Source organism: Panthera tigris, chromosome B2 (genome assembly GCF_018350195.1).
Source record: "Panthera tigris isolate Pti1 chromosome B2, P.tigris_Pti1_mat1.1, whole genome shotgun sequence".
Classification (NCBI taxonomy): domain Eukaryota; kingdom Metazoa; phylum Chordata; class Mammalia; order Carnivora; family Felidae; genus Panthera; species Panthera tigris.
Window position 1 is genome coordinate 30264206 of NC_056664.1, and position 19511 is coordinate 30283716.

The window sequence follows — 19511 nt, forward strand, 5'->3', positions numbered from 1 at the left end:
CCTCTCTGACTGTCAGGTCACACTGATGTATGGTGTGCCCTGGGCTTCTACCCCGTACATATCACCATGACCTAGCAGTGTGCCAAGGAGCACCAGACCCAGGACAAGAAGCTTGTGGAGACCAGGCAGAAGAGGATGGAACCATCCAGAAGTGCTTGGCCATTGTGCTGTCTTCTTGAGAGGAGCACAGATTCACATGCCATGTGTAACATGAAGAACTGCGTAAGCCCATCACCATGAGACAGGATTAGGGAGGGATGAGAAGTGGAGCCACATATCAGGGAAACAGGAGCCCTTCTAGAGACTTGCAGCAGAGTCCACGCACAGAGACACCCCTCACGTTTCCTTTACTCCTCAGATCCATTTTCCCAGCCACTATGCTCATCGAGAGGGCATCTGCTGACCAGGTTCTCCTTGGAGCTCTCATCACTGGGGTTGTTTGAGCAGCAGTTCTGATGGTCAGAAGTAGAGTTGCTGAAGGTGTGTTCTAGAACAACAAGAACTCGGGTGGGGAAGAGGTCCAGGTTTCTTCCTTCTGATCTAGAACTTCCTAACCTCAGTGTCCTGTTCATTCTGAAGGTAATGTGGCAACATCCTTCTGTGTAGCAAAGCCTGGGGTGGGGGGTGGGGGGCACACCAGGGTGGGAGAGCAGTTAGAAGAAGGTGAGAGGCTGAAGACCTGCTGGACCCCCAGAGTCCCAGTACCAGGTGGGCAGTGCACATGGCTGCCGCTGGATTCCAGGATCTCAATCTAAGGTCACATCTCCCACTCACTTAGGAGAGCTCCAGGAGCAGGCATGCTGAGATCCAGAAAGTACCAGAGTCCCTAGGGAGTGGGATTCTTTCTAGTGAGACAAATATTCTCTGGTTTTTCTCCCTCAAGATACTAAAACTTTTAAAAAGATGAAGTGGGAGTCAGCCAGACCCCAGTTGAAATGGCAAATGTGAAGGGAGTGCGTTATGTGATTGTGTGTCTGTCTCTCTGGGTGGGTTCACAATCCCATAGAAATGTGTATGGGTATTTATGTATGGAGGTTTGTATAGATGTGTATAATTGAACATATATATGGGAGAGAGAGACAGAGACAGAGAGAGAGAGAGAGAGAGAGAGAGAGAGAGAGAGACAGCACCCATTGCTCTGAGGATTCCTCAACTGTACCTCCACACTGGCCATTTCATGGTTGCCTCACCACCACCCCATGGGATAACGTGACAGAACAGCTCTTCATCTGCAGGAAGTGAGAGGGGCTCAGGCTGATGAGTGACAGGGAGAACTGGTACTTGTCATGTAGGAGGAAGAAAACAGGAGCTAATTGGTGGAACTCTCTTCCTCCCCAGAGTTCTGGTTTAAGGGATTTGCATGAATTGAATCATTTCAACCTCATAATAGTCCCATGAGATAGGGAAAGCTATCAATTCCAATTTACAGGCAAAGAAATCAAGATCACTTAGAAGTTAAGTGACTCAATTTACTGAACGATGATTCTAACAAAACAGTCAGACTCCTGAGCCCAAGAGCCCACCGTTTTTTGTTTGTTTTGTTTTGTTTTTCATTCCTGGAACTGTTCACCTGCTGCATTAAGAGTCACCTCATTCTGTGGCTCTGACAGCTTCTCCTCCTCCAGCACTGAGTCTTGTGAAGGGTATGCATTTCTCACAGTCCCTATAAGTAAGTCCATGGGGTTTGAAGTGACAGAAGAGTTGGTTCTACATTGGCTGATGGAGTTGGTTTGCTGCAGATGGTGGGAGAGAGGGTCACACCTGGGCTGTACGGAGTCCATGGTGTGTGCATCTGGGCTGTGAGGTGGGCTGTCCACAATGCTGAGGGGGAAAGACCAGCTATAGGGGGTGGGGGCAGAGTTTCTTCATCACTGTTCTATTCACAGCCCAAAAGCACAGCCCTGTGCAGGCCTGAGAGACACGAGGGTGGCCATTCATGTCCTTCTAATCCCTGCTGTCCCTGTCTTCTCTGTTTCTAAGTGACCTCCTGGTGATACCTGCTCTCCAAGGTGAGAGGTGAGGCCAAGTCTAGCCTCACTCTCCTCAAGGTACTTCCTCCTATCCTGCCTTTCCTCACTCATGGGGCCTCCCAGATGCAGGGAGAGCAAAGAACTTGACATTCACGTTGTAAAGAGAAAACGGGATGTCTGTCTTCAAGAAATGGAAAGCCTGCCTTAGGGGGAGGACTGAGAGTTCCCTTGTTGGTTGGGCTGGGGGTGCTGGATGTAGGCAGAAGGCTGAACTCAGTGTCTGGTCTTTCTAATGCAGCTGCTGGCCTCAGCAAAGCTTGTAATTTGAGCAGATAGTAGAAAACTGGCAAGGTGGTATATGATCCAACATCACCACTGCCACATTTCATTGGTTAGAGGATTTTCCAGGTCCCACCCACACTCAGTGGGAGGAGACTCCTCAAGGCCAGTGGACCAAAAGGTGGAGCCATTGGGCTTTATTATAGAATCTGTGTGTATGAGGGTGTTCCAGTTGACAGATGGCAGGAATGGAGGGTAGCACATTCTCTATACTGGGTGGATTCATACACAGGTGCACAATCACTGAACAAGATGATTATAACTCTGAGTGCCTCATTGGAGAAGAGAACTGTACAGCTGAGCTGTGTTATCAAAGCAGAGTGCTAGATACAAGATTCACATTATCATTTGGAAAGGTCTGTCTCACCTTTGTCGAGCCTAAGAGGTCATCCTCTCTGAACATATCCCCCTTGACTTGTCAGACCTTCCAAACCTCTAGGAAAGCACCATCACTAAACTGAACTTTTTCTTTTTGCTTTCCTGTGTCATGCTCCCAGGCAAATCCTGGTCTCCCACTATTTCTTCCAGTTTGCCACATACAGGATCCCACAAAGTCACTTCTTGTGATTCCACTTTATTGGTTTCTTTCCCTTCATCCATTTTCTTTCTTAGTAATTTTTTTTTGTATTGATGAGTCAGTTACACAAGAAAGTATTCTCTACCTAAACCTTTTCACTAATTTTTGGACAAAATGGGCAGATTCTCTTTCCAAGTCTCAGCTCATTCCCACACTGGGACAAGACACAGAGGTAGGGTTCCTGGAAAGTCAGGGATTGGCACAGAAGCTCATCAGCAGGAGACATTTATGTCACAAGGTATGTACCTGCATCTTCTTTTTGTCCCTAGCATGTGGCACAACACCAGGCCCACATTAGGCACCAAAAAGCTTCTGTCTGGAGGTTATGTCCCAGAACTCATTATAATAGTTGCATTTACCAGGTTATTCACCCCACTGTGAATTCCTTTTTATTTCTGTAACTCAGCCTAGCAGAGAGCTGACCATCTATTACTGCCTAATATCTGTCTGCTAAATGAGGTAGGCTTTCTTGGTAATTCAAAATTCATGTCACCTGACTGAGACATGCACAAGATTTAAAAACTTTATATAACATAAAGGAGTACAGAGTGAACAGTAAATTTCCTCCTCCATCCTATCCATTTTTAAAAATTTAAGTAGAGCAAAAATCATCCTTATTCCATAGTGATAGAGTTTCATGGGAGTACAGGGTCACTCATATTAAAAACAGATCGATTCACCAGCTTCCCTTGAGGCTGTGTTTGTCTGTGTGACTACATTCCGGCCATCGTGGTGAAGCAGAATGAAGTAGTAGGTGTTGCCCTTAAAGGAAGGAAACTTCCTCTTTTCCTGCTTTCTCTACACTGCACATGGACCATGGACATGGTCTTAGGTACTCTGGCTCATGCTAATAAGGGCAACTTGCCAAGTCACAGGAAGCTGCATGCCTGGATAGCCTTGTGGGGCAGAGATACCCTCACAGCCCTGGATGGCTTGACTCACTCATGGGAGACACATAGAAGCTGTGTCCCGTTCATCCTACTGGGAGCTGGATTTCTGCTGCACACGACTGAACTAATACATACAGAGGGAGGAGGACTTCCAAGAGTGGGTGGCCATGGTGGTCTGTTCTGGAGATGAGCAGAGATATACAAACAGGGTGCACCAGTGTGGGCTCCTTGGGACAGTGTCCTGGGTTGGAGGAAGGGAGATCTGGGCCACACAGATGACTGGGGCATCACAGGGAAACTAGAGACTTATTATTATAAGTTTTATTATTATAAACTAGAGTTTCCTTATAAGGAAACTCCTCCTTATTTTGTGGCCATGGGGCTGCCCTGGGGGCGTGTTTGGCTCCCCAGGTGTTACCTTTGGGAGGCTTTGTTTCTTCCCTGGTCTTCCTGTCCTGTTTACAGAGTTCACCTGTCCTTCCAGCCACAATGACCATCACTGCTGGTGACCTTTTTCCTCCTCCTCATGCCATCTGATGGCAGTGGCTGTAGAGGTTGAGGTCTATAGAAGAACCCTTCAGGAGGGAAAGGAATGCAGGGTCATTTGTCATTGGGTTCCATCAGAAACCCCTACTTCCCCAGCCTGGCTTGACGGCCCACCTGGACACACTTGACTCCAGGTCCCTCATGTCTTGTGCCTGGTGATCCCAGATATACTTTGTATGACTTCACCTTATTCTATTTGTTACCAGCAAGTCACTATAACCAGCTTCTGTTCCCACAGTGGCTGTCACTCAAGGGCATGACTACAAGAGAATGGGCACTTTGGAGTCATCTTAGAGTCTGCCTACAACAGGGGTGACTTTCGGAAACACCTGAATGCATGGCGTCTCACAGGGCTATGGCCAGGAATGCAGACTGGTATAAATGAACATGTACAAGGGTGCTAGTGTTCACTCCCCAGGAATCCAGATCAAAATCATGATGCCAACGTTGTTGCAGTTGGATACGGCCTAAGGTTCCACCACTTAAGTAACCACATAGCAGACTCTGACTCAGGATGTGGAGACAGGGAAGCTGGGACAGTGCTGTTGCATTTGGGACAGGCGATGTGCTCCTGCCAGGAACAGCAGCGACAGCAGTCCTCACCTCATGGTCTAGTGGTGTGGACAATGGCATCTGTTACCAGCACCACGGACAGTGGTTCCTATTTGGGCCTTGACCTAGGGTGGGACTATGGATTCTCCTCCTGGCCCTTGGCCTCAGGGTGTTCTGTGGCCTTCCCTGAAATAAATGATGCATAATACTCTAACTAAATATATACATAATACATATTTCCCTATAAATATGTATACTCATAATATACAAATATAATTTGTTTTATACTTCATATATTTATCTTAAAAGACATTTTAGTATGTATTACGTATAATTTATATTTTATATTACATATTTAAATTTTATATTTATATTTCTCCCTGACTATATGTATATACATATATATATTTCCTTATAAATATACATTGTTTCAGTTAAAACAACTTGGACTCTGTTGTTTAAAACAAAGAGTGAGGATCTGTGAAGGAATACTTGTAGAGAGCAAGGATTCAGTACTTTTTTCTACTTTCATGGAGATAAAATTGATATACAACATCTTATAAGTTTAAGGGCACAACCTTTTGATTGGATACATTTGTATACTGCAAATGATTACCACCATAGAGTCAGCTACACCTGCATATGTCTCAGTAACCTGTGTGTGTGTGTGTGTGTGTGTGTGTGTGTTGCAAACATTTAAGATCTATCTCTTAGTATCTCAGAGTTTTATGTTGAGCCTATAACCACTTCCTCTATCTGCCACCTGATGTGTCCCATGGGAGAGAAACTGTGTTTCTCCCAGATATCCCAAGATATCTTGCATTTTTCTTCCTAAAAAAAAAAAAAAACCATTTAAATGTGAATGTAAGACTCCTTCCCACAATGAGGGTTCTCATCAATGACTTCAGTGGTCCTAGTGGAACCCCAGGATCGCTTGTGGTTTTGTTACAAAATACCCAGGCATCTCCCCTGGCCCATAATCTTAAGAGTGTATGTATGTGTGTTGGGGCACCTGGGTGGCTCAGTTGGTTAAGCGTCTGACTTCGGCTCAGGTCATGATCTCACCGTTCATGAGTTCAAGCCCCACATCAGGCTCTATGCTGACAGCTCAGAGCCTGGAGCCAGCTTCAGATTCTGTTTCTCCCTCTCTCTCTCTGCCCCTCCCCTGCTCACACTCTTTCTGTCTGCCTGTCTGTCTCTCTGTCTCTCTCTCTCTCTCTCACACACAAGTAAATAAACATTAAAAAAAAAAAAGAGCGGGTTGTGTGTGTGTGTGTGTGTGTGTCAGGGAGAGGGGAGGGCAGGAAACACTACTTAATAAGCCCCACAGGAGAGGCTGAGGCACAGCCATGTGGGAATCCTGCTTTATGTGCTTGGTGCTCAGTGTGTGATCTGAAGACCAGAAGCAGCACCAACCTTGTTATAAACCCAGAATCTCATGCTTTACTCCAGACTGTCTAGCTCTTCCTAAGTCCAGGAAATTCCAGTGCACACTGAAGGCTGGGTCTTCCTGGAGTGTGTGCCTTCTAGGTGCAGAAGTAGAACTGTTCAGTATGTGCGTGTGCTGTGATCAGCTTGCTTAGCACTGAGGAGTCCAGGGTTTGGTCCTGTTCCTTTCTCTTCTATTGTCATCATCCCTTGGTGACCTCATCTATGCTGAAGGCTCTAAACATCATTTGTATGGTGTCACCTCCTACATCTATTTCTTCAACCTAGATATTTCTCCCGCCCTGCACTCTATATCCAGCTGCCAATTTCACTTTCATTTCTAATAAGCACCTCAGATTCCACATTCCTAAATTGGGTGCCTGTGATGCTGCTTCCCCAAATGTCCTACTTCCAGAGTCTTCCTGGTTCTCACAGAAGGCACTCCACATTTCTACTTGCAGTCTGAAATATTGGATGCCGTCCTCCTCACACCTCAGAATTAATGCATTAGGAAATGCTGCAAAGTCCATCTTTAAATAGATCCAGAACACAGTCACTTCCTATTACTCTCCCTCCTCACACCCCAGAGCTCCAGCCGACATCCCGCTCCTGGACACTGCACTAGTTTCCCTCAGTTTCCCTACTGGTTTCTCGCCCTGCACCTCTTGATTCTGCACAGCAGCAAACAGATGCTTCAAAAGAGAAGTAGTACCAGGTGGAACATCTGATCTAAACCATCTGGTGGCTCCATATCTCAGAGAAAACTCAAAACCCTTCTAATCCTAAGGTCTAGACATCTGACTGCATTTCACATGCTCTCTGTCCAGCCACAGTGGCCTCTCACCCTTCCTTGAACACAGGACACACTCCTGCCCTAGTGCGTGTGCCTGGAGGTTCCCCTGCCTGGAAAGAACTCCCTGAGACATGCTCTTCAACAATTCCTTGTGTCCTGCACATCTCTCAGAGGGCACCTTCCCAGTGAGGCTCCCTCTGATAGTAAAGTAGCCACTTTCCCTGGCCCAACACAGGTAACTCTGGGTCAGCTTCCTTCAAAGCCCTTCCCAACTTCTAACACACACACACTTCCCTTATTTACTAGCACATATTCTGTCCCTTACTACCAGAACATATCCCCATGGGGCCAGAAAATTCTGCCTGTTTTTACATCACTGAAGTGTCTTAGATGCTACAATAGTGTTCCTGTATCTGACACTCAATTATCAGTTGGATAAACGATCAGCATAGTGCACCTGTCCCTTCCAGATCAGTCGCAGGCCACACCTGTTCATGGCAGCCACCACTTTTTTCACCAGTGCTGGTCTCCCCCCTACACCTCACCTCCTCCATCCCACACCGTCCCTCCTGCACAGCACAGGACACAATGACAGTTCTCCTTCACAAAAGGTGTACCTACGCCCAAGGGTCATATATTGAGGACAAATGTGAATGCAGATTAGACACTGCTTTCCCTCTAGGAATAAGGGTTGGAACCAGGACTAGGAGCTCTAGAGCTAAGGGCAGGAGGTCAGCAGGTGAGCAGAGAAGACACAAACTAACTGAAATTTAATAAGTATGAGAAACTATCAGATCCTGTCTCTCACTCCAGAATCTGCTTTTTTTTAATATGAAATTTATTGTCAAATTGGTTTCCATATAACACCCAGTGCTCATCCCAACAGGTGCCCTCCTCGAAACTCCTCACCCACCCTCCCCTCCCTCCCACTCCCCATCAACCCTCAGTTTGTTCTCAGTTTTTAAGAGTCTCTTATGTTTTGGCTCCCTCCCTCTCTAACCTTTTTTTTTTTCCTTCCCCTCCCCCATGGTCTTCTGTTAAGTTTCTCAGGATCCACATAAGAGTGAAAACATATGGTATCTTTCTCTGTATGACTTATTTCACTTAGCATAACACCCTCCAGTTCCATCCACGTTGCTACAAAAGGCCATATTTCATTCTTTCTCATTGCCATGTAGTATTCCATTGTGTATATAAACCACAATTTCTTTATCCATTCATCTGTTGATGGACATTTAGGCTCTTTCCATAATTTGGCTATTGTTGAAAGTGCTGTTATAAACATTGGGGTACAAGTGCCCCTATGCATCAGCACTCCTGTATCCCTTGGGTAAATTCCTAGCAGTGCTATTGCTGGGTCATAGGGTAGGTCTATTTTTAATTTTTGAGGAACCTCCACACTGTTTTCCAGAGTGGCTGCACCAATTTGCATTCCCACCAACAGTGCAAGAGGGTTCCCGTTTCTCCACATCCTCGCCAGCATCTGTAGTCTGATTTGTTCATTTTCGCCACTCTGACTGGCATGAGGTGGTATCTGAGTGTGGTTTTGATTTGTATTTCCCTGATGAGGAGCGACGTTGAGCATCTTTTCATGTGCCTGTTGGCCATCTGGATGTCTTCTTTAGAGAAGTGTCTATTCATGTTTTCTGCCCATTTCTTCAACAGATTATTTGTTTTTTGGGTGTGGAGTTTAATGAGCTCTTTATAGATTTTGGATACTTGCCCTTTGTCTGATATGTCATTTGCAAATATCTTTTCCCATTCCATTGGTTGCCTTTTAGTTTGGTTGATTGTTTCCTTTGCAGTGCAGAAGCTTTTTATCTTCATGAGGTCCCAATAGTTCATTTTTGCTTTTAATTCCCTTGCCTTTGGGGATGTGTCAAGATACAGAATCTGCTTTTTTAAAAAGATGGGGAAAAGATGGAAAGAATGATCCAGAACAGCGCTAGAAAGAGAAGAAGGGATGGATGAGTCTGAAAATTCATCCTGCAGATCCACAGAGACTCCTGTGTGCTGGGGCTCACTGAGCCTGTGGGGACAATGAAAGGCCCAGGGACCCCTGAGGCTGCCCCAGACTGAGGGACACAGGAGAAAAATGGGACCATCATCCTACAAGAATAAGGACAAGACTAAGTCTCCATAGAAACATATAAACAAACTGAAACAAGCAAAACTTGGGGGCTGAGTCCTGACCCAGGCTTGAACCTAGGCTCTCCTGGTCACAGGAAGGCCTTGCTGCACAAGGTCCTGGACACAGGAGAGATCAGAGTCCCTATGATTCAGAGCCTGATGGGACAGGGTTCCACTGAAGGGACAAGGACAAGGGAGCAGCACTGATGATGCAGCTGAGGAGTGACCATATTAAAGCTCAGGATGCACTGAGCACCTACTGGGCACAATCCCAACCATGCTGGCTCCTCACAGCCTCTCCTGTCCCCAAGCCCCAGAGGAAGTAAGGCAAACATGCTGACTCTGGATGGTTCTCAGGGCTTCTATTGATTTACTCTCTCAAACTTAAGGAGTCTTCTTTTTTAATTAATCCATCAACCCCACAAGGCAAGCACAGAAGAAAACATACCTGTATCTAATGTTTTACCTTCAACGAGGGAGTAAGAGCCACAGCTCCATGGGACACGAGGCACAGACAGGGACAGAGAGGCCCGTGACCCCTCTGCACGGGAACAGGAGAGCACATGAGGGAGAAGACAGGAGAGTGTGGGGCAGGGGTACGACTATGTGCAGGGAGAGCTTGGTGGAAGCCTGCAGAAATATCTGGAATCCTGGATGGACTTCTGGGGCAGAACAGGTTCAACCCTGGTGCAGGGCCTTCCCCTCCCCCAGACCCATTGACCTCCCCCCAACAACACTGTCCAAGGAAACCCTCCTTGACCTATGGGATGCACGTATGTTCTGTTGGCCCCTGGTACCGTGACCCACCTGTGCTGTTACAGCCTCTGGATAGAGACACCAAGCAGGTGGGGATGGAAACGCACCCTCCCAGTGTCAGTAGTCCAGGAAAGCCATGGACCCTCTGACAGAAAACTGAACCAGGAAGGTGGGTGTCAAGCAGGAAAGGAAGCCCCATCCATCCTGTCACAGAGAGTTCCCTTATAGTCCCCTCAGCCCAGGAGCCCACCCCCCCATATCCCCTCCTCAGCCCCAAAATGAGAATCCGTGAGAGCAAGGCCTGGATCCCAGGTGCATCCTCCTGCCAGCTGAAAGGAATTGGGTTGTAGGGTGCAGAAAAGACTTGGAGAAGGTCTGGGGTCAATGACGGCTTCAGCCAGAGCCGGAAAGATGAGAGAAGCAAACCTGTCCTCTCTGTCTCACTTAGAGAGCAGCAGTGCTCTGCCATGTGCATGGCTGGCTCTGTGCTTTCTTCCCCAGTGTCCCCAACAGTAAAGGTCACCTGCAGCCAGGCCTTGGAGGGCATGGTCACCGTGACGTGCTGGGCTTTCAGTTTCCCTCCCAGGAATATCTTCCTCATTGGCTTCAGGATGAGGATCCTGTGAGCCAGGATGCCCAGCAGTTTAGGGAGTCCTTCCTGATGGGAAGGGGACCTACTGGATGTGTGTGGTCATAAGGATTTCCCAGGGAAAGGAGCAGAGGTTCTCTTGCTACATGGAAGCTCCTGGAACCACACTGCACACTGTGTACCCTCAGGTGAGACTGCAGTGATCATGGAGGAGGCTCTGGCCCTGATCAGGTCAGGAGCCAGGGTAGGGAGAGGAAACTAGGGATCCCAGGTTAATATGAAGCCTTTTTCCAAGAAATGCCCTGGTACACCAGAATGGATGACCAACCATTGGGGTGCTATGGTTGCTTCTGTTGTTTTTGTTATTGCCATTATTGTGTGTGTCCTTTCATATAAGAAGAAATCACCAGCAGCTGAGAGAAGCCCAGGTGAGAATCTGGGCAGATGGTGGGATGGGAGGGGCTTTCCTGGGATATGGGATCCCTCATCTGTATCTGCACAGATTGGAGGGGATGACAAGCTCCTGTAACAGGAGTGGGAAGTGTGAGTGCTGAGGTGGCCTGTGAGCCACATCTGCATCCACACCCTTAGCGCTGCTCACAGCCAGGGTCACTGGGGCCTTGAGTGTGGAGCATGGCCACTCCTGGCTCTGGCTGAGGATTGGGCAGAGAGGGCTTCACTCCCTACTCAGCACTTGACCCTACCTCTCTCTACTCTCAGACTCAGCAGGGCTCACCCTGGGGTGATGCGTGGCAATTATGTCCTGACTGCAGAGGGCCCAGGAGATCATGGGATCAGAGGGGCACAAGCAAGAAAGGGTCAGAGAGCTAGCAGGGAGGGATTCAACACTGGGGAGGAATCCAGACAAGAGTTGATGACCCTATTTCCTTCCTATGTGCACCCTTTCCCCAATCTCTCCAGCCATCATGAGGAATCCAAGAAAAGGACCCACAAGACCACACCTAGGGGTCAGTATGTGGTGCCAGAGCCCTGCCTATGATGTCCCACTGGGAGGATCCACTTATAGCAGATAGATGAGTCCTAAGCACAGATGGTCACCTCTGTCCACTCTGCAGCCCCTGAAACTGTTCCTCCAGGACCTGTGTCCTGAATTGTTCCTCTGGGTCACTCCCACCTGTACTCTTTTCTGGTTCCCTCCACCTGCCCTCATTCTTGTTGGAGTTTCTCTGTGGAACATATGCAAAAGGAGATACAGTCTCCCTTGACCATTTGGGGAGAGGGGGGCAAGTCATTCTCGGGGCAGCTGTGCCCTCTGTTTTGATCCTGCCTCCAGGATTTTCCCCGTCCAGCCTCTCAGGGCACAGCCCAAAAGGCCATTTAGAGCAGAGCATGTGGACTGTGCCATGTGGCCGCACCTTGACCTCTGAGCCAGCGCTTCCTTGTGGTGGTCTCTGCCCTGTAGATTTGAAGGAAGGGGTGGTCAACGTGATTTCCCCATAATCAAGCTGCTTGAGGGGAGGGAAATAGGAAAACAGGTTTTGTGTTTGGTCAAAGAACAAGGTGACACATGAAACAAGAAAGGGTGGAGAGTGCAGGGCCTGGGGACTTTCTGTTGATTTCACCATTTATTTGTGACCATCATGGAGGGTGACTGCCTTCTCACTTGTGAACCTAATGTGTTTATACATTGGTCCTAATGTGTTTATACATTGCCCAGTCTGGGGCAGCCTGGGATGGTTAGTCATCCTGCCCCACATTGAGGGACTGTGACCATGTCACAACCAGAGTAAGGGCCATGCAGGTCTGTGGTTGTTTCTGCTGTCTCTTGGGGTGGTCCTCCCCAAGGGAACATCAGTTCTAGTTCCTTGGGATCAAAATGGTTGCCTCATACGTCATTGGTGCACTTGCTGGAGAAAGAGCATGAAAGTCACGCGCCAATTTCTCAAATGCCTGCTTTAAATGTTGGTGTCAAAACAAGTGATTTCCACTAATTAACTTTGACAGGAAGAATTTCCTTGAACAGTGATTCCCAGGCATGTAAAGTGGAACAGAAATTCCAAGGGGGCCCCTGTCTGGGAGGGTTCCATGTGGGCAGTGGGGGAGGTGGTGTGGTGGCAGTCTCAGGATGCAGAGGGTAGACAGACAGCCTCACCTAGGAAGTCTCAATTACCACCTAGACCTCATTTAGAAGAACGTTGCTACAGCATTGCCTGCATTGCCTTGTCCAGTCCCTGCTAGGATCGGGGCAGGAAGGCCCTGGCAGCCTGGATCAAGCCGCACTGGGAAGAAGCTGTGATTCCAGGTGCATGTGGGCCAGGAAGGAGGAGGGAAGGCCAAGTGCAGTCTGCAAACCTGGGCCAGGGGTGAGGTTGGAGGGCAAGGTCAGGCCTCTATGAAGGTGGAGTGCTCCTGAGTCAGGTCAAGTGCAGACCCCGCCGCAGCCCACTTCTTCTATATGGGACCTGCTGGTCACCTGGGCTTTCTGATGTGCCTTCCAGTTAGGAGCTGCTGGCTCAGTGCTACAGGAGGGGGGAAGCTGAGCTGCAGGTGGAGTCAGTGCCTGTGGCAGAGGGGCCAGCAAGCAAACACCTGTGCGTGGGTGTTTATGCAGGTGGGGAGCCGGACAGCTAGGGATAGAAGGAGCTGTGTTTGTGCCACTACTCAGCCGGGACCAACACGCAACAGGGACATGTCTTTCAGGGAAGGCCTGTACTCTGCTGGGGGATGGGTCGAGGCTTGAGAGGAAGGAAGATATTGAGTTTCTGCTCCAGGGTGTTGTCCTTGATCATGGGGCCCTTTCCTGCTCCTGTCTGGTGAGTGGTGGAAGCAGAGGGATGCTGAAGGATCATGGGTAGAGACCAGCAAGGGCTGGGAAAAGGGATGAGAGAGGAAAACAAGTGAGGGTACTGGGTGGCTCAGTGGGTTAAGCATCAACCTCAGTTCAGGTCATGATCTCATGGTTCGTGAGTCCAGCCCCGAATCAAGCTGTACCATATAAGGTACTACTATTATTATGTTTTATTTATTGTCTCTTTTCTATCAGATTGTAAGAATTAAGAGAATATATGTTGTGTCTGTTTCATTAAATGATTACCAAGCCTAACACACAGATTGGCACAGAGATACTCACTTAATATACTTGGAAATAGGAAGGAAGGAAAGAAGGAAGGAAGGAAGAAAGGAAGGAAGGGAAGGAAAGAAGGAATGAACGCTGTGACCAGAATTCCTTAATGTTTACTTGAAGGCTGGAAAGAGGAAAGTTTATGGGTGTTTGGTGTGGTGGGTCCTGTACACATGTGGATGCATCTGCACATGTTCCTACGTGAGTTTAGTGCCTGCCTGCTGGCCTTGGTTGCCTGAGCAAGCAACCAGGACTATGCACAGTGCCTCCTGCACACACATTTCAATCACATTGGGCACTGTAGACAAGCAGTGCTTAACCACCAGATGCCTTTGAGATGTCTGGGACTCAGGAAGGGGCTTTTCCTGTTGTAGGTCATTGGCTCAGCTACAGAGATTGAGGCCCTTGGGAGCTCCTGGATAGCCACTCTCAAATCCCTTGGTTAGCCATCGGGGTATAAATGAGATTTGAACTTGGGTACCAGAGCTCCTGACTCAAGTGTTATGGATAGCAGACAGAGGGACCTGAAGTGGTCAGGAGTGAAGATTGTGGCATTTACATGACTGAAAGAAAGAACCAGTATACCAGCCTCCAGCATCAAATGCTGCAGCAAGAACAAGTGACAGGGACTCCTAGTCCAATGTCCTCTCCATGGAAAGTGCCAGATTATGCATTGGAACATCCAGCATGTTTGTGGGTCTGGCTACAGATCTGGGAACCAACTTTTATGGCCTAGAGACCTTTTCTTCTGTAAGGCCAAAGTCCCTGGTTACTCAGTGAGGAGGAAGCATCAAAGTCAGAGTATATTTGGGGAAACAATTTACAAGCCAAACCCTATGTAGAGCCCTGTCCTGGTCCAGTAGCCCAGGGAGTCCCTGGGTGATGTCCTGGCTAAGCAGGTATAAGGGCTTTTGTTGTCAGCCCTTGGCCACCCAGGGGCATTGCCACTGTGCTCTCAGATCCTCTCTGAACATCACTGGTGGAGGAGGTGGGCAGGGATGTAGAAAATTACCACACACATGCTCAGGGAAAAGTGTAGGCTGAAAAATGACATGAGAAGAGCTGAAATTTACACCTCAGGCTGATTTCTGGCACACAGACTACAACAATCAAAAATCAAAACAAATCAAAATGGGAAGAATCTGATTTTCAGAGTTACCACATTATAAGATTGAGGTGACCAGTTTTTAACAATAAAACAAAAATTATACAAAGAAACAGGAAAATAAGATTCATTCAAACAAACCCACAAACAAAAAACCCAGAAAATATCCCCATGAAAGATCAGAATGTGGACTTACTAGACAAGTATTTTATTTAATTTTTAAAATTTCTTTAATGTTTATTTATTTTTGAGAGGTGGGGGAGAGAAACAGAGTGTGAGCACGGGAGAGGCAGAGAGAGAGAGAGAGAGAGAGAGAGAGATACAGAATCTGAAGCAAACTCCAGGCTCTGAGCTGACAGCATGGAGCTCGATGCAAGGCTTGAACCCATGAACCATGAGATCCTGATCCGAGCTGAAGTCAGATGCTTAACCAAATGAGCCACCCAGCCACTCCTAGACAAGTACTTTAAATCAACAGTCTGTAAGATGTTCAAAGAATTAAAGGAAGACCCAAAAAGTCAAAACATTGAGCTATGAATAAAGTAAAATATCAACAAAGAGATACACAACATGAAGAGAAACTGAAAGGAAAGTTTGGTGCTGATATGTACAACAACTGTAATGAAAAATTTGCTAGAGGTATTCAAGAGCAGACTACAGTAAGCAGAACAAAGAATCACTGAGCTTGATGAGAGAACAGTTGAAATGATCTAGTCTGAGGAGCCAAATGAAAAACATTGAAGAGAAGTGAACAGTCTAAGGGAGCACGGAGACACCAGAAAAGGGACCAACATATGCATTTTGGGAGTCCCAGACAGAAGATAGAGAATAAAGTAAGAGAGATTATTTGAAGAAATAATGGTTGAAAACTTGATCCAAATTGATGAAAGACATGAATATAAACATCCAAGAAGAATAGTAAATTCCATTTAGGATGAACGCAAAGACATCCACACCAAGACACATTATAATGAAACGAAAACCAAAGGCAAAGAGTCTTGAAAGCACTAAGAGAAAAGTGACTCATCAAGTACAATGGTTCCTTAAAAAGTTGACAGATTTGTCATCAGAAACCCTAGAGACCAGAAGGCAATGGGCTGATATGCTGTGTGCTGAAAGAAAAATATTCAATCAAGAATCCTATATCTGCAAAATGGGTCTTCAAAGTGAGGGAGAAATGAAGACATTCTCTGGTAAACAAAGGTAGAGAGTTCATTTCCCCCATAGTTGCCCTGCAAGGTCTGCTAAAGGGAATCCTTCGGGATGAAAGGACACTGGGCAGTCACTGAAGCTATGTGAAGAAATACAGATCTCAGTGAAGGTAAATAAATGGGCAATTATAAACATAGTTTTAGTGTGACTTTTTATAAGTCCAGTTTTTGTTTTCTACATGATTTAAAAGACTGATTTTTTTTAAAGGCCGCTATTATTGTAACTTTGAATTGTAACTCCACTTTTTGTTTTTGACTTGATTTAACAAATAACACGAAAACAGTTATTAGTCTATGTTTTGGGATGATGTATAAAGATGTAATTTTCTGACATCAATTACTGCAAGGGGATCAGATGGAGCTGCATAAAATGAGACTTTTGGTCTGTTATTGAAGATAAGCTTGTAGAAATACACATTAGAGGGCTATACTTTTAGGATGTGTGATGTGATCCCCATGGCAAACATAAAGAAAATGTCTATAGAGTAATATATGCAAAAGGAAATGAGAGAGAATTAAACCATTTCACTAAAAAAACTAAACTAAAACTAAAACAACAAATCCAGAAATGAGGAACAATGTATTTATAAGGCATGTAGAAAATAGCCAAATAACAGAGACATGTCCCTCTTTATCAGCAATTACTTTGAATGTAAATGAATTAAATACTCCAGTCAAAACTAGAGGCTGGCAGAATGGTGACAGAAAGATGATCTAACTCTATGTTGTCTAAAAGAGACTCACTTTATCGAAAAACACAAATAGTTTGACAGTGAAAAGAAGAAAAAGGTATCCCCTGCACACAGTAATCAAGAGAGAACTGGAGTATTTTCTACTGATATCAGACCAAATAGGTTTGAAATAAAAGAAATTTAGAAGAGACAAAACAACAAAGTTTCAATAGAGCAAGAATATCTGACAATGATAAACTTTTAGCATTAATGCCCGATCAACAAAATCTATGAATCAAAGTTTAATAGAAGGAAAAGGAGAAGTAGGGACCCACAATAGTAGCTGGAGAATTCACTGTCCCATTCTCAAAGCTGGATAGAGCACCCACAGAAGAAAAGTGAGGAAACACAGGTCTGGAGCAACATAAGAAAACAGCTAGATCTGACACACACATACACAGCACTCTACCCACGAATAACAGAATACACGTTCTTCTCCAGCGCACATGGGACATTGTCCAGGATACACTATATGTTAGACTACAAATTAAGACTCAACAGTATTGAAAGGAGATATGACACAAAATATCTTTTCCAACCACAATGGGATGCAGTTAGAAATCAAAAACAAAAGGAATACCGGAAAATATACAAATTGGAGAAAATTAAACACACTCTTAACCAATGGGCCCAAAGGAATCCCAAGTGAACTATTTAAAAAACATTTAAGTCAGTGACCAACTCCTTCCTTAGCGAGAGTTCTGCTCACCCACCCACCCCTCGGTTCCATGTCCACCTTCCTCCCATCAGGAGAGCCGGCCCCGCAGAGGAGGCTGAAGAGGAGCATAGAAAGGAAAGTAAGGGTGAAGAAGACCTGGCTGCATCTGGAGAGGTGTCTGCTGTGCCAGAAGGGGAGGTGGCGACAGTGGCTGCAGCATGGGTCTCATCTTGTGGAGAAGAGTGCATGGGCAGGGACTCCCTCCTGGCCCTTTTCTCCCCACACCTCAGGTATAGAAGAATAACCTCTCCTTTAGTGAACTATGCGGCCTCTTCTGCTGTCCGCCTTTCCTGGGAAAATGGCTTCAAAATTAGCATTTTTGCCACCTGATTCAATTTATATGCTGATGTATGATGAACATGGAAGCCTCTGGACTTTACACCAATCACAACCAGCAGACTGGCAGCACTCTTCTAAACAAAGAGATGTTATTAGTGTTTCATGACTAGAACCAGTAAAGGCAACAGAATTGTCTGCATGTTTGCACGTTGTTCACCCAATGTCAAGTACACTTTATTCTTCTCACATGGAAGTGCTGTTGATCTTGGTCAGATGAGCAACTCTACATAGGACTAGGATCACAGAGTAATTGTCATATGCCCTCATAGGATTATTCTGGGTATGGCCCAAGTTCTGGGAAACCATCAGACAAGAACCTCTATGCAGATATAGGAGCTGCTTGGCTTGCTCTTAGGACAAGATATGGATAACGCCCTGAAAATGTGATTCTATAATGGCCAAATTAGAGAGGGACAGTACCATCTGTGGATCTTGCTGCTTGGTGTAAGAGTGCTTGCATAATTCTTCATTCCCCTTTGACCTCGGCAATGCCAGTCACTTTTCCTGATACCATGAAGACCTACTGTTTGGATGCATTCCCAAACATTGACAAAGTCTCTAAGATAACCTCTCCAGTATTAATAATTCACGGGACTGAAGATGAAGTCATCTTCACTTTTCACATGGCCTCACATTGTTTGAGTCTTGTCAAAGACCAATGCAGCTTCTGTGGGTAGAAGGGGCAGGTCACAATGATATGGAACTTTATGGACAATACCTTGAAAGTTTGACACAGTTTGGATCACAGAAACTGGTTAATTTGTAGATTAGTCTGTAAATTTGCATACTGGGCTTTCTCTTCTTGCTGCACTGAATTCTTTGGTAAATAACACGAGGCCTGAAGGTTTTGTTTGCAAATCATGTGAGCTGCCTTCATAAATGTACCGGTAATGAATTGTTAACAGACTTCATGGAGGTTTTCATTACCAGAACTAGAAACTGGAGATAACAGTACCATACCTCCTCTTAAAGGAGACAATGTATAATAACCAGGGAATACAAAAAACTCAATGTATTTTACAATAAGATAACCATTTAAACCTCTATCCGTATACAACAGAGTGTAGGTCATCTCTAGTGAACTTGCACATTTTTAACAGTTTATTCTATTGTGAGTTCTTGAATTGTTTTAGATATACAGCTTTTTATTGAACAAATATTACGTTGTATACCTGGATAAGACTTAGTACATTGAGCTGTTTTCAAAATATTTTTTTAAGTTTATTTGAGAGAGAGAGAGAGAGGGCAGGGGAGGGGCAGAGAGAGAGGGAGATACAGAATCCCAGGCACGCTCTGTACTGTCAGCACAGAGCCTGATGTGGGGCTCGAATTCACGAACCGTGAGATCGTGACCCGAGCTGAAACCAAGCGTCAGATGCTTAACCGACTGAGCCACCCATGTGCCCTGAGATGTTTAAAAATATAAATTTGTTTCTGATATGCAAAAGCAGTCGGCAATAATTTTACCGCATTTGATTTTATAGAATTAAAATTTCATACAGTACTCATTTTGATGTTTAAAAATAATTCACAGTGGGGCGCCTGGGTGGCTCAGTTGGTTAAGCATCTGACTTTGGCTCAGCTCATGATCTCCCAGCTTGTGGGTCCGAGCCCCATGTCGGGCTCTGTGCTGACAACTCCGAGCCTGGAGCCTGCTTTGATTCTGTCTCCCTCTCTCTCTGCCCCTCCCCCACTCATGCCATGTCTCTGTCTCTCAAAAATAAATAAACATTTTTAAATTTTTGTAAATAAATA

At 45.9% G+C, this 19511-nt stretch overlaps 1 pseudogene; it reads left to right on the top strand.

Annotated features, from left to right (window-relative positions):
• Positions 1-10716: 10716 nt before the first annotated feature.
• On the top strand, positions 10717-18522 carry LOC102964611 (annotated as a pseudogene).
• Positions 18523-19511: the final 989 nt, after the last annotated feature.